This window comes from Bufo gargarizans, chromosome 4 (genome assembly GCF_014858855.1).
Source record: "Bufo gargarizans isolate SCDJY-AF-19 chromosome 4, ASM1485885v1, whole genome shotgun sequence".
Lineage (NCBI taxonomy): Eukaryota > Metazoa > Chordata > Amphibia > Anura > Bufonidae > Bufo > Bufo gargarizans.
In genome coordinates this window covers 16,492,111-16,506,160 of record NC_058083.1, presented here as the reverse complement: position 1 = coordinate 16,506,160, position 14,050 = coordinate 16,492,111, and positions in this window count along the sequence as shown.

Sequence of the window (14,050 nt, the reverse complement as noted above, 5' to 3'; positions counted from 1 at the left end):
ATACTGAGGGAGACTTTCATTCTCCTTTTGTACCCTCTGAAAGAACCGTGCCTGCAGGGACCCCAGCAATGCGGTTTCTCCATAAATAGTTTCTAGAATCTGGACAACTTGCTCAAATGTCTGTCTTTGTTCAAATGGCCGCAATATCACTGTAGTCTTAGCATCTCCTTGTAACGTCAATATGGCTAGCTCTACTAGTACTTCTGGTGCGGTCTGGTACATGCGCTGTACCATTCGTATCTGTTCTGCCCACACACTCACAGACATATTATTGCCATCAAACTTTGCTAACTGACTCATTACAGCCCCTGCTGGCATTCTTCCTCCAGCACCATCCCTCCTAATGGGTGCGTCGCCGTCCATTCTGGTAGGCGGATCCTGCCGACTACGCCAATTTGTGAACCGAGAGCAAGGCAGGTGGTATGACTCCGCAACCAGAAAAGAGTGCGTACGCAGAAGTCAAGATTAAGAAAATTGCATTTACTATCAATTAATAAAAGCAGGTTAACAATAAAACAGTATGAACAATTCAAGTCAAATACTACAACAATTTCCACCTTTGCTGTGTCCGTGTTCGCGGTGCGGACACTAAGGAATAGCAGTCCCAGGAACTATCCCTAACTGACCCTAACTTCAAGCGGGTGCGCACCCCCCTTATCCCAGTGGTCCAAGTGGACCTCTTACAGTTTGTGGAAGTGCACGGTGGGGCCCGATGTCGTCCTTTTCCTTTATAACCAGCGCAGGATCCGCAACAAAGAAGTCCTCCTCAGCAGGCCGGAAAACCAGATGGATATAATCCAGAATTTTACAGTGACTGTCCGGTACCTCGACAGCACTGTGAGTCTCTTTACTGTTAGGGGCAATCCAGTCAGCCCAATGTCAGCTCCACAGGTTAGCTGCTGCACACAGTCCTTTTTAACTTGGCTTCACTAAATGCACGGTCTCTTTATACTCCATCCGTCTGTAGACTGAAGTTCACACAGCTTGGCTGCACAGGAACATCCTTTAGTATCTCCACACACGTCTTACACAGCACAGAACTTGCTTTCTATCTAGCCAAGATGGCAGCCGTTATAGTTTCAGTCCCTCTTCCTCATTCTTCCTGCTCACACTGAGGCAGGCTGACATCATAAGGGGCGTGTCACTTCAACACTTAACTGCTGTTTTAAAGAGCCACTACCACATTAAAGGGATTCTGTCACCTCCCCTCAGCCAAAAAAACGATTTAAAAGCAGCCATGCAGCACAGCTTACCTGGATTAGGCTGTGCTCTTTTATCTTGAAATCCGTCCAGCAGTTACTGCAAAAAACGACTTTGATCAATAAGGAAATGTGTCCTGAAGGTGCCCAGAGGGGCGTTTTTTTCTTCCTAGTGAGCCCAGTACCGCCCCTCTTTCAGTGCCCAGCCCGCCTTCCTTGTATTTTCTAACCGCCGCCCCCAGCCTGCCACAGCCTTCCCTCCCTCTCCTCCCCCTCCCTCACGCCGAACGAAGTCTCGCACAGGCGCAGTACCCACTGAGGGCTGCGCCTGTGCGATCATCAGGAGACTGAGGGCGGCAGCTTCATCTTCGTCACTGGGCATGCGCCGAGCCCAGTGACGTCCGATGCTCGCTCTTCCCTCAGTCAGCAGGGAAGAGCGAGCATCGGACGTCACTGGGCTCGGCGCATGCCCAGTGACGAAGATGAAGCTGCCGCCCTCAGTCTCCTGATGATCGCACAGGCGCAGCCCTCAGTGGGTACTGCGCCTGTGCGAGACTTCGTTCGGCGTGAGGGAGGGGGAGGAGAGGGAGGGGAGGCTGTGGCAGGCTGGGGGCGGCGGTTAGAAAATACAAGGAAGGCGGGCTGGGCACTGAAAGAGGGGCGGTACTGGGCTCACTAGGAAGAAAAAAACGCCCCTCTGGGCACCTTCAGGACGCATTTCCTTATTGATCAAAGTCGTTTTTTGAAGTAACTGCTGGACGGATTTCAAGATAAAAGAGCACAGCCTAATCCAGGTAAGCTGTGCTGCATGGCTGCTTTTAAATCGTTTTTTGGCTGAGGGGAGGTGACAGAATCCCTTTAATACACTTTCTCTATGGCAAACTTCAATGCAAATTGGTCCTATGCTGCCATCTACTGACCAAACGAATACTGCAGGCATTTACATTTATCTGTATTACTAGAATAGCATTATACATTAAATTTTAACACAGTTTACCAGGATAACGAAACTTAGACACATTACATGACTGTTTCTTACACAGGGGTCCCATACAAGTTTTTCCATGAGGCCCTATGAAATATGTGTGCATATGTATTCACTCCCTGCTATGATATCCCTAAATAAGGTCTGGTCCAAACATTTACCGTTCAAAGTCACACAATTATTTGAATAAGGTCAAAGTGTCAAATGACCTGGCACATGATGTGGACAAATACACCTTTTCTAAAGGACCCTGAGTCTGCAGCACTACTAAGCAACATCAGGACGAAGGAGCCTCCAAACAGGTCAGGGGCAAAGATGTGGAGTTGGGCTATAAAAAAAATATCCCAAACTGGGAAAGAGAAGGCACCAACCATAACTCACAGACTGGGCAAGGAGGTTGTTAATCAAAAGTTCAACAAAGACACCAATGATAACACTGAAGGAGCTCCAAAGATCCAGTGTTAGTGAGGTCAGGGCCAGCTCAAGGTTCATGTGGGCCCTTGGGAGATAAAGTGTCAGTGGGCTCCATTGTGGCACATGCTGCAATGAAACTGCATGTATTATACAGTTTTCCAAATGCAATAGACAGAGCATAACTATTGTGCCCCCTCACAGTAGCTATGCCCAGATGTGCCACCTCACAGAAGTTGTGCCCAGATATGTACCCCCTTATACTAGTTATGCCAAGATATGTGCCCCTCTCACAGTAGATACCCCAAGATATGTGCCCCTCTCACAGTAGATACCCCAAGATATGTGCCCCCTCACAGTAAATATGCCAAGATATGTGCCCTCCTCACAGTAGACATGCCAAGATATATGCCACCTCACAGTTGATATGCCAAGATATGTGCCCATCCCCACGGTAGATATGCCAAGATATGTGCCCCCTCACAGTTGATATGCCAAGATGGGTGCTCCCTTCACAGTAGATATGCCCAGATATGGGCCCCTTCACAGTAGATATGCCAAGAAATGTGCACCTTCACAGTAGATATACCCAAATATATCCCATCTTCACAGTAGTTATGCCCAGATTTGTGCCCTCTTCACAGGAAGTTAAACAAACCATAAATACTCACCTACTTCCTATCATGATCCCAAGATATGTGCTCCTGGCACAGTAGCTATTCCACGATATGTGCCCCCTTCACAGTAGATATGCCCAGATATGTGCCATCTTCACAGTAGTTATACCAGATATGCACCCCCGACACAGTAGCTGTGCCCCTGGCACAGTAGCTATGCCCCAATATGTGCCTCCTTCACAGTAGATATGCCTAGTTATGTGCCATATTCACAGTAGATATGTCCAAATATGTGCCATCTTCACAGCAGTTATGCCCAGATTTGTGCCCCCTTCACAGTAGCGAAGTGAAAAAAAACCAATAAATACTCACCCAGTTCCTCCCATGATCTGCACTCCCCAGCAGCAGAATACCGTGACACATTGCTCTGCTGTGTCGGAGGAGCAGATGCTGATTCCCAGCCTGCTCCACTCCTCCTCCTACACAGACCAGCAGTGCGATGTGTGAGGATATCATGCTGCTGCTGTGGAGTGCCGGCGGCTGCTTCACCATTACAATCAGCTTTGCTGTGGGCCCCAACACTTTCCTGGGTATGCCGGTTGCTGATGCGAGTCCTGGGTGAGGTGACAGCCAGCAGGATGTTTGCTGGTTGATGCACTTTAGCATGTGAATCAACCAGCTCTTACTTAGGATCATCAGGTCTAAGACAGTATGGCAAAGCTTCACTTTAAACATATTATAGGAGGGAGGGGGAGTGGAAGCAATGCTCTGCCCTGCTTTTGTTGGGTATGGTAGGATTAGAAGACTATCTTGAGTATTTGCCATAGCACATGAGGTGTTGTTGCCTCTTTTTAGGAAAAAGGTTTGGTACACTGATTACTGAATGGTACCAAAATTGTGTTTTTCGATAATTAACAGAAAGAGAAGAACACACTGCACACTGGTATTGACAATTTACAATGGTGTATTGAAGTAACCTAGTATATTCATGCAGTACAAAGCATTGAAACTAGTATATTGATGCAGTACAATGAGCTAAATTAAACTGGTATATTAACTCAGTAAAATGTGTTGAATTAAACTGGAAGATATATTAAAGGGACACTGACAGGGCCAATAAGCATATTGAGGTATATATATGGCAGTACAGGTCTTATAATGGGTATTACAATCATATAAGTATCCCCCCTGTCCACATTATACAAACAGTAAACTTAAGTTTTATAACCTGCTCCAACGGTCTTCAATCTGCCCAAGGGGCGGCGTTTCACCTCTCTTGCGCCCAGCCAGCCTCCCCCAACTGCCGCTTTGAAGCGCCGCCCAGCTCATGAATATTCAGTTTGCTGGGCGGCTTCTGCGGTCCCCGCTCTGAAGCGCTGCGCTGAACAGTGCCCTGCGCATGCGCCGGATCTTGTGAAGTCGGGGACAGTAAGCGCCGCCCAGCGAAGTGAATATTGATGAGCTGGGCGGCGCTTACTGTACCGGACTTCACAAGATCCGGCGCATGCGCCGGGCACTGTTAAGCGCAGCGCTTCAGAGCGGGGACCGCAGAAGCCGCCCAGCAAACTGAATATTCATGAGCTGGGCGGCGCTTCAAAGCGGCAGTTGGGGGAGGCTGGCTGGGCGCAAGAGAGGTGAAACGCCGCCCCTTGGGCAGATTGAAGACCGTTGGAGCAGGTTATAAAGCTTAAGTTTACTGTATGTATAATGTGGACAGGGGGGATACTTAGATGATTGTAATACCCATTATAAGACCTGTACTGCCATATATATACCTCAATATGCTTATTGGCCCTGTCAGTGTCCCTTTAATGTAGTAAAATGCATTAAATGAAATTGGTGTATTAATGCAGTAAAATGCTTTGAACTAAAATGCTATATTGAACCAGTAAAATGCATTGACAAACTGGTATATTGATGCAGGACAATTCATACCATTAAACTGGAATATTAACGCAGTAAAATGCGTTGATTTAATGAAGCAGTACAATGCATTTAATTAAACTGATATATTAATACAGTTAGGGAGAGTTCACATCACTGTTATTTTTCTGTTCTTCTGATCCATTACAAGAACAGAAAAATAAAGAAATAAAATGAATCCTGTAAAAAATGGATCCTGTGCATCAGTTATGCACATTTGGTATCCGTTTGAGCCAATTCCATCTGAGTCCGTCTAAAAAAACTGATCTCAGATGGAAATGGCTCAAACGGATGTAAATGCACTTAACTGATGCGCATGATGAATTTTTTTTACAAGATTCATTTAATTTCTTTATTTTTCTGTTCTTCTGACGGATCAGAACAGAAAAATAACAGTGATGTAAACTCTCCCTAAAATGCATTGAATTAAAGGGGTTATCCAATTTCAAGAAAAAAAAACCACATGTGCCGAGCCCCTCACCGATAATATATATCCGCTCGAGCGGCGTTGTAAGTATATTACCGGTGAGGGGCCCGGCACGTTTGGGGGGGTTTTCTTGAAATTGGATGACCCCTTTAAACTGGTATACTAATGCAGTAAAATGCGTTGATTTAAACTGGTATATTGATGCAGCACAAAGCGTTGAATTAAACTGGTGGACTTTTGTCTTTTGATGGACTTTTGTCTTTTGATGGACATACTGTATGTCTTTTTTCAACCGTATCAACTATGTAACTATATTGATGCAGTACAATGCGTTGAATTAAACTGGTATATTAAAGCAGTAACATGCAGTGAATTAAATTGGTTGGTATATTAATTAAGTAAAATGTGTTGAATTGAACTGGATGGTACGTGTATATTAACGCAATAAAATGTGTTGAATTAAACTGGTGTATTAATCCAGTAAAATGCATTGAACTGCACAATTTTAAATTGCAGCAAAATTGCAAGTTTTTTTAGAAAAAAGGCTCAACTACATAGCTTTTCCAGTGAAGTGTATGCGGCTGCAGGTGCTTGGAGTATGTAAATAAAATACTTACAGTATGAACTGTAGTCTGGCTACTCAATCACAGAGAAATGTGATGTTTGTGCAGGCACTGCAGGATTCAGGTGATTGCAGTGCATTACATGAGGCTTTCCACTTGGCAGCCGCTGCTCTTCCCTCACTGTAAAGCAAACACATGGAACTCTGACATACACTTTCAGTCTCTGATGATACCCTGACTTTTCTACCTATTAATTCAAACTACCTGACTAAATATATCCCTACACTATCCCTGCAACACACTAATATAGCTGCCTTGTGTCTGTAATTGGTGTCTGCCAGAGAAATAGCACACAGGTCCTCTCACATGGCAGTCTGAGCTCAGAATGACGTCTGTGCTTTACATATGGCAGAGAGCTTGAAGGACCTGCCATTAACTTGCCACCTAACCGGCTGACTGTCTTCTTCATCCTCTTCGCCCTGTTTTCCTCACATTTAAAATGTAAAATGGAGTACCACGAATTTCCCTATTCATCCAAACCAAAACACCAAACCTTGGGATTCATTTGGCAGAATTTTTGTGTAATTTGTAAAAAATATGATTCATTTAGAATCGATTCGCTCATCTCTAAGAATGTTCTCTGGTCAATATGGGAAGTGCTAGGTGTAGAGCAAATCCAACACTTCCCATCAACCCAAGAACACCATACCTACAGTGAAGCATGGTGGCGGCAGCATCAATATATGGGGAGGCTTTTTATTGGCAAGTACTGGAAAACTGGTCATGACTGATGAAAGTAAATACAGAGCAATTTTTTAGGAAAACTTGTTTCAGTCTGCTAGAGATTTAGAACCGGGACAGAGGTTCACCTTCCAGAAGGACAATGACCCTAAACATACTGCTAAAGCTATACTGGAGCTGTTAAACCCCTTTGCGGACAGGGGGATTTTTCCATTTTTGTTTTTACTCCAGGAGCCATAACTTTTGAGGGCTTGTTTTTTGTGGAACAAGCGGTACTTTCTAATGGCAACATTTAATATTGCATAAGATACTGGGAAGCTGGAAAAAAAAATCCAAATGGGGTGAAACTGGAAACAAAACGCAATTCCGGGTTTCATTTTTATAGCGTTTCCTAGGAGGTGAAACTGACTAGTTACCTTCATTCTCTGGGCCAGTATGAATACAGCAATACCTCAGTTATTATAGATTCTTTTGTATTGTAATTCTTGAAAAATAATTTGAGTGTGTGACTTTATGATCACCTTTCATTCAATTCTTTAGAGAGGTGCAGCGACGACAAAATGGCAAATCAGACAGTTAGATTTTGTTCTGTTACAGCAGTCACCGTATGGGATAAATTCTTTTTTTATTTATAGTTCTGGGGTCGTCAGTGGTGCTAATGATGTTTTTTTATTGTTTATTTTTATTTTTAAGAAAGGGCAGTGATTTAAAAAAATATATATTTTTAAAAACTTAAAAAAAAAAAATCACTTATAGCAAGTCCCAAGTAGAGGAGTTAAACATGTGATTGTTAGATTGCTTGTCCCACAGACCGCAATGAATTACCATTGCAGCCTATGGGACATTCAATGCGCAATTATTGCTGCGGTAGCCGCGGATCTTTCAGAGGGGACTAAGGCTACCAAAAGGAACAGCTCCTCCCAACTGACCACAGCATCTGAGGGGTTAAACGTCTGTGAACGGAATTATCACCTATCACAGAAATGATCCCCGAGTGTCTGCTGTTTAAACCAGAGTGCAACTGGTGCCATTTTTAAAGAATAGACTTCTGCTGTACATGTACATGTATGGAGGATATCCTCTAGATAATGCCTTGGAATGAGTAGTAAAAGCCCAGACTCCAATCCAGTGGATAATCTGTGACACACCGCATCTAACTGGAAGTTTTGCTTGGAAAAATGGGCAAATATCCTAGCATTTAGATGTGCTAAAATAATAGTTATACCTCAAGGGACTTACTTTTGCGATCGCAGCAAAAGGTGGTTCCACAAAGCATTGTCTTTCATGGGGTGAATACGGTACTTACGCACATTAAAGTTTCCCTTAATTATTGGCACAGTAGAAAAAAAAATATTTTGCACCTCAAAAGGGTTTTCCAGTTTGTATTAAAATAATAATTCATGAAGGTAGATGTGATTTTGAAATGCATGTCTTCTACATTTCTTGCTTCTATCTTCTGTTCTCAGCTAAAGTCAAAATCAATTTTAATTACAGGTTGTAACACTACAAAACAGGAAAAATACTATAAGGAAGGAGAGGGGTTAGTACTTTCACAAGGCACTGTATCAGCACAGGAGAGAGACAGTCAGAAACAAATCTAGAGTTATCTATTAACTCTAGAATTTCTGTTCTCTAGAAACTGTTTTTGGTTTGCTGCTGGTTCATTATCTACACCTGTTTTCCTTGACTTTGAACTGTCTCATTCTCTTGTTTTAAGATGTAGCCCAGTGAGAAAGACCTGAATTTGTCTATTTCTGCTACGGATTGGATGCAGGCCCTCAGAATGATCCACAAATATCTGAAGTGCACCTCTCATGTAGAGACAGCTGTTAAAACTGTGCTCAGATGGTACTGCACGCCGGATAGATTGGCTCTTATGTATGCTTCTGTCTCTAATCTATGCTGGAGAGGATGCGGATGCAGAGGAACCCTATTACATATACTATGGCAATGCCCTAAGATTCAAACGTACTGGGCCGCTTGCAGAGTTCGATTAGACAGGATTATACCCTCTGGGATAACATGGTCTCCACAACTGGTCCTTCCTATTGATAGGAGTTGATACCCTGCCAACCCGTATGAGGGCCTTATTCTGTATATACTGTGTAACAGCAAAATTGTTATTGCTACGGAAGTGGAAGACCCCAGATATTCCGAATGTATCCGAATTAATAGCCACACTTAACATTACCTACTCGTATGAGAGGGTTATCGCTATGGGTGGAGAGGGTTTCGACAGATTCCATCAGAATTGGAAGCCTTGGTCGAGTTCCCCCATATGGTTCCCAGTTTTAGAAGCTCCCCAGTCCTCCCACCTTTTCTGTCCTAAGCTAACCCCCTTTAAAAACAGCAAGGTTTGAATTGTGGGCTTTTTACCATTGGTCGCTTTAGGCATGACTTAGGTGGCTACATCTCACAGTACAACAATTACTTTCTAATCACAGGCATTATAAGTTATTGTAACTCTTAATGGTTTCTTCGTATTGAAGAATGTTTCTTTTTTGTTATTGACTATTGTTACTAAGACATTATGTAACTCTTGTACTTACTCGTCGGGTATGCCCGATATTTCCTTATGTTGTTAAACACAATAAAAAACAATTGAAACGAAGATGTAGCCCAGCGGTCTTCCAGAACGTCCATGAAATGCCATGAATCCAGTATTAAAGAATTACTGCCTTATGACGCTCTATCCACTGATTTTCTTCTGGTTAGTAATAGAGCTATGTGTGTGTTTTCCATCTTCTTTTCTCGCAGCTCCCATACTGTGCTCTACACTCTAGGGCTCACGACCCTGTTCTTGCCTAGATACCTAATTATGATCTAGCACCCAGGGCCCTAATCTTTCTGCCCATCACCCTGACCTTAATAAGTGACCCGACTATATTCTAGTGCCATGTTCCTGGCCTTGATAAGTGACCCTACTATGCTTTAGTGTCCACAGCTCTGATCCTAACAAGTAACTCAACTATGCTCTGGTATCCATAGCTCTGACATGTTACCCAATCATGTTCTTGTGTCAATGGTCCTCCTGACCTTGAAAAGTAACCCAACTATGCTCTAGTGTCCATGGTCCTGACCTTGACAAATGACCCAACTACAAGTCCATGGTCCTGGCAAGTAATCCAACTAGCTCTAGTGTCCATGGTCCTGACCTTGACAAGAAATCCAACTATGCTCTAATGTCCATGGACCTGACCTTGACAAGTGACCCAATTATGTTCTAGTGTCCATAGCAGACTTTGACAAGTAACCCAACTATGCAGTAATGTCCATAGTCCTGAGCTTGGCAAATGACCTTTGTTCTAGTGTTCATCTTCCTGGCCTTGATAAGTGACTACAATCTAGAACCCATGGCCTTGATCCTGACAAGTGACCCAACTATGTTCTAGTTCCCATGACATTGGCTAATAAGGTAACTATGCTCTAGCATCCCTGGTGTCAATCTTGGCTAGTGACCCAACTCTGCTTTATTGACCCAGCTATATTCCAGTGCCTGAGACCACAGCCTTGACATCTGACTCTATTATGCTCTTGTATTGTTAACTTAATTATATCTTGCCCTCTAGGTCACAGGAGAAATTACTTCATTGTTATCTTCAGCCACTTATAGTAATTACCACCTAGAAGGTAATGACCAGTAGTATAACCTGCACCCAGGCATATTTCCACGTGAGGGACCTTGTTGAAAACAAACTAACCACCAGACTAGACTATACTTTTTGGTTACTGTAAAACATCTCAGAATCCACAGTTCCACTGCATTGAGCACCGTGACAATGTACATACAACACATAGCAGGGACACTGTCCAAATTTAGTATCTGGACACACATTACAGTCATGATTCGTGAATGGACTTTCTAAGAGGATAAAATGAATTGTGTTCTTGAAGTGATACGGTAATCCAGACCTTAAGATATGGCGCAAGAATTGCCAGCGATGGGGATTTCACTCCACTTATATTAAGAGCTGCTTTAGATAGCTCCTACATACTTTTGGAGTTGAGAGCATTTTTGGTGACGATTCAGTAAATCCAATGTGTTTCTAATCTTCACAAAGCAAAGAGAGAGAAAAAAGAAAACCTCAGCAAACACAGAATGAGTTAGTGGCTGACATACAAAATGGCGGAGTTGATGTTCACAGCGGCTGCTTCGTTTCTCTTTTGACACAATTATCTGTGAACATTTTATTGATTGTGTCACTAAGTTCTGCCCTTGGATCCTCCCGCGGATTATGTTTTCAGTCTTGAACAGGATTGTTAAGCGGACAATGCCAAAATGGCCCCGGTCGGGGATATCTGATGTATGACGCAATACGAGAAACATATCAAGAACAGCTTAAACACTGTGTTTAATAACCTCGCAGAGATGCCAGCACCTCAGATCCACTCACTGAAGTCATCCCTGCTGCTTACAATCTATGTGTCAGCCTGAAACGCTGACTTTAATAACAAAATATATTAAATCTACGCCTTCTAATGTATCTGGATCACAATAGCGGCTCGTGTTTATTTTCTTAATGTGGTAACGCTTTTCTTCCTAATGGTCGATGTATGTGTAATGTTCGGCGCGAATGAGGTGCCAAGCCTGTGGCTGGATCATCAGACTTTACGTAATGTTGACCAGCAGATGCCACGTAATCTGCTGTGACCTCAGTGTAATAGGGCAAAGGCCTTTCTGGATGTTTCAATGGATGCACCAGGTCTGTCAGAGCAGTTCATGCATCTAAGCAGGTCATTTTACAAGGGTTTGTGTTAGGCTATGGACGTATGTAATGGACGTATGTAATTTTTCAACCGTATTAGCTTTGTAACTATGTGTTTTCTGTACTTCTGATGGATCATAAGAACGGAAAACGAAATGGTGATGTGAACCACATCACCATTTCGTTTTCCGTTCTTATGATCCATCAGAAGTACAGAAAACACATAGTTACAAAGCTAATACGGTTAAAAAATTACATACGTCCATCAAGTTCAACCAAGGGATAGGTGGGGATGGGAATCCCAGAAGGAAGCGAGACTCCGATTTCTACACGTTTTCATAAGCATTTACATCATTTACTTTTAAGAATTCATCTAAACCCTTTTTGAAACTGTCCACTGTTCCTGCTGTGACCACGTCCTGAGGAGTCTGTTCCACAGCTTCACAGTTCTTACAGTAAAGAAGCTTTGACGCTTCTGGAGACTGAACTTTTTCTTCTCCAGTCGGAGGCAGTGCCCCCTTGTCTTTTGAGGGCATTTTATTTAGAACAGTTTTTTACTGTATTTTTTGTATGGCCCATTTATATAATTGCATAGGTTAATCATGTCCCCCCTTAGATGTCTCTTCTCAAGACTAAATAAATGTAATTCTTTTAATTTTCCTTCATAACTAAGACCCTCCAGGCCCCTTATCAGTTTAGTCGCTCTCCTCTGTACTTTTTCCAGCTGAAATGCATTCTTTCTATGTACTGGTGCCCAGAACTGACCTGCATATTCCAGATGAGGTCACACCAGCGTTTTGTAAATATTACATCCCTGCCCCGCGAGTCCATGCCTCATTTAATGCATGACAATATCCTGGTGGCCTTAGAAGCAGCTGATTGACATTGTATGTTGTTATTTAATCTACCATCTACAAGGACACCCAAATCCTTCTCTACAAGTGACTCCCCCAGTGTTACATCCCCTAGGACAGGGATCAGCAACCTCCAGTACTCCAGATGTTCTGAACCTACAATTCCCAGAATACTCCATTCACTTCTTCAGGAGTGGTGAGAACAGCAGAGCATGCTTGCATGCTGGGAGTTGTAGTTTCACAGCAACTGGAGTGCAGAGGGTTGCTGATGCCTGCCCTAGGACATATGTTCATTTTGCATCTCATTTAGCCATTTCCTGCTGAGATCTGTTATTTCAGACAGAAAAAAAGTACTCCTCAATGGAGTACTTTTTTTCATCTAAAATAACAGATCTCAGATGGAAAAGGCCAAAACGGATGCAAAATGAGCATAACAGATAATAAAGGACCTGTTTTTTTTTTGTGTTTTCTGTACTTCTAACAGACCAAAAGAATGGAAAATAAAACGGTGATGTGAACGCAGCCCTAATGGTATATGAACAGCTAAATGCCCCAGTGAAGAGAAGTTAGTAGGCAGATGTACATCCATCAAATTGGGCTCTTGGAGTCTTTGATTAAGGAGCTGAAATATTGTACCTATTATATAAAAGGAGTTTTCCAGTTTTTATCTTTATATTTATTTATATAATAGGTAATCATACAATTTTCTAATACACATGCTTAAAATTCTGCATACATACATATCTGATATCAGGCAGTCAACCCCTATATGCAGTAGAATGGTATGGCCCATGTATCAGTCCTAGTATGTAATATATCCATGGCCTACCTGAAACATGGCATCAGTCATGCTCCACTTTTCACATTATATAATCCCTGACATTCAGTAAGCAGCGGTGTTACATGACAGACATGTGCTGGGGCAGCAAACAGGACACATTCAAGTGATAACTAAATAGGACTAGGGGTGGAATCAGGATTTTATTGTGGTTATTACAGTAACCACATCACTAAGTATTTACATGGCCGCCTGCCTCTAAGTGATGCCTGCCTCTAAGTAAAATGGCTGCCTGTCTCTAGGTCATGTTAATAAACTTTGGTGTTTCTACAAAGACATGACAAGATACTGCTGCAGGTAGTAATAGCATATATACTGTATATGTGCTGCCTCACATTACTTCACTATTTAACTGTTACCTGGGCAGATGGCTGAAAGCCGGGTCCCCTGACTGACGCCATGTTTAGTCCTCTCTAGCTCTCCTATGGATGCATTTTACAGGAATAAAATGGGCTATTACCTTTTTTTCTTTAGAGAGACGCTACTGCAAGCAGAATTTTAAATAGATGGACATTAGAAAATTGTTCAACATCCTATTCAAAAATCTAATCATTAAAACTAGAATACCTCTTTAAAGGTGTTGCCCATCTGGACATTCAAGGCATACCCATGTTTTTGTTTTTTTATCAATATCATTTGAAAAAGTTGCCTTGTAGGGACATTTAAGCAAAAAATAAAAAAGTTAATGTAAATGCATCTAAACTTTGGCGCATTTAGGTTTCTGCTTCTGGACCGAAAAGGGGTGTGGAGTCATGGGAAAGGGGACATAGCCTAAGATACACCGTT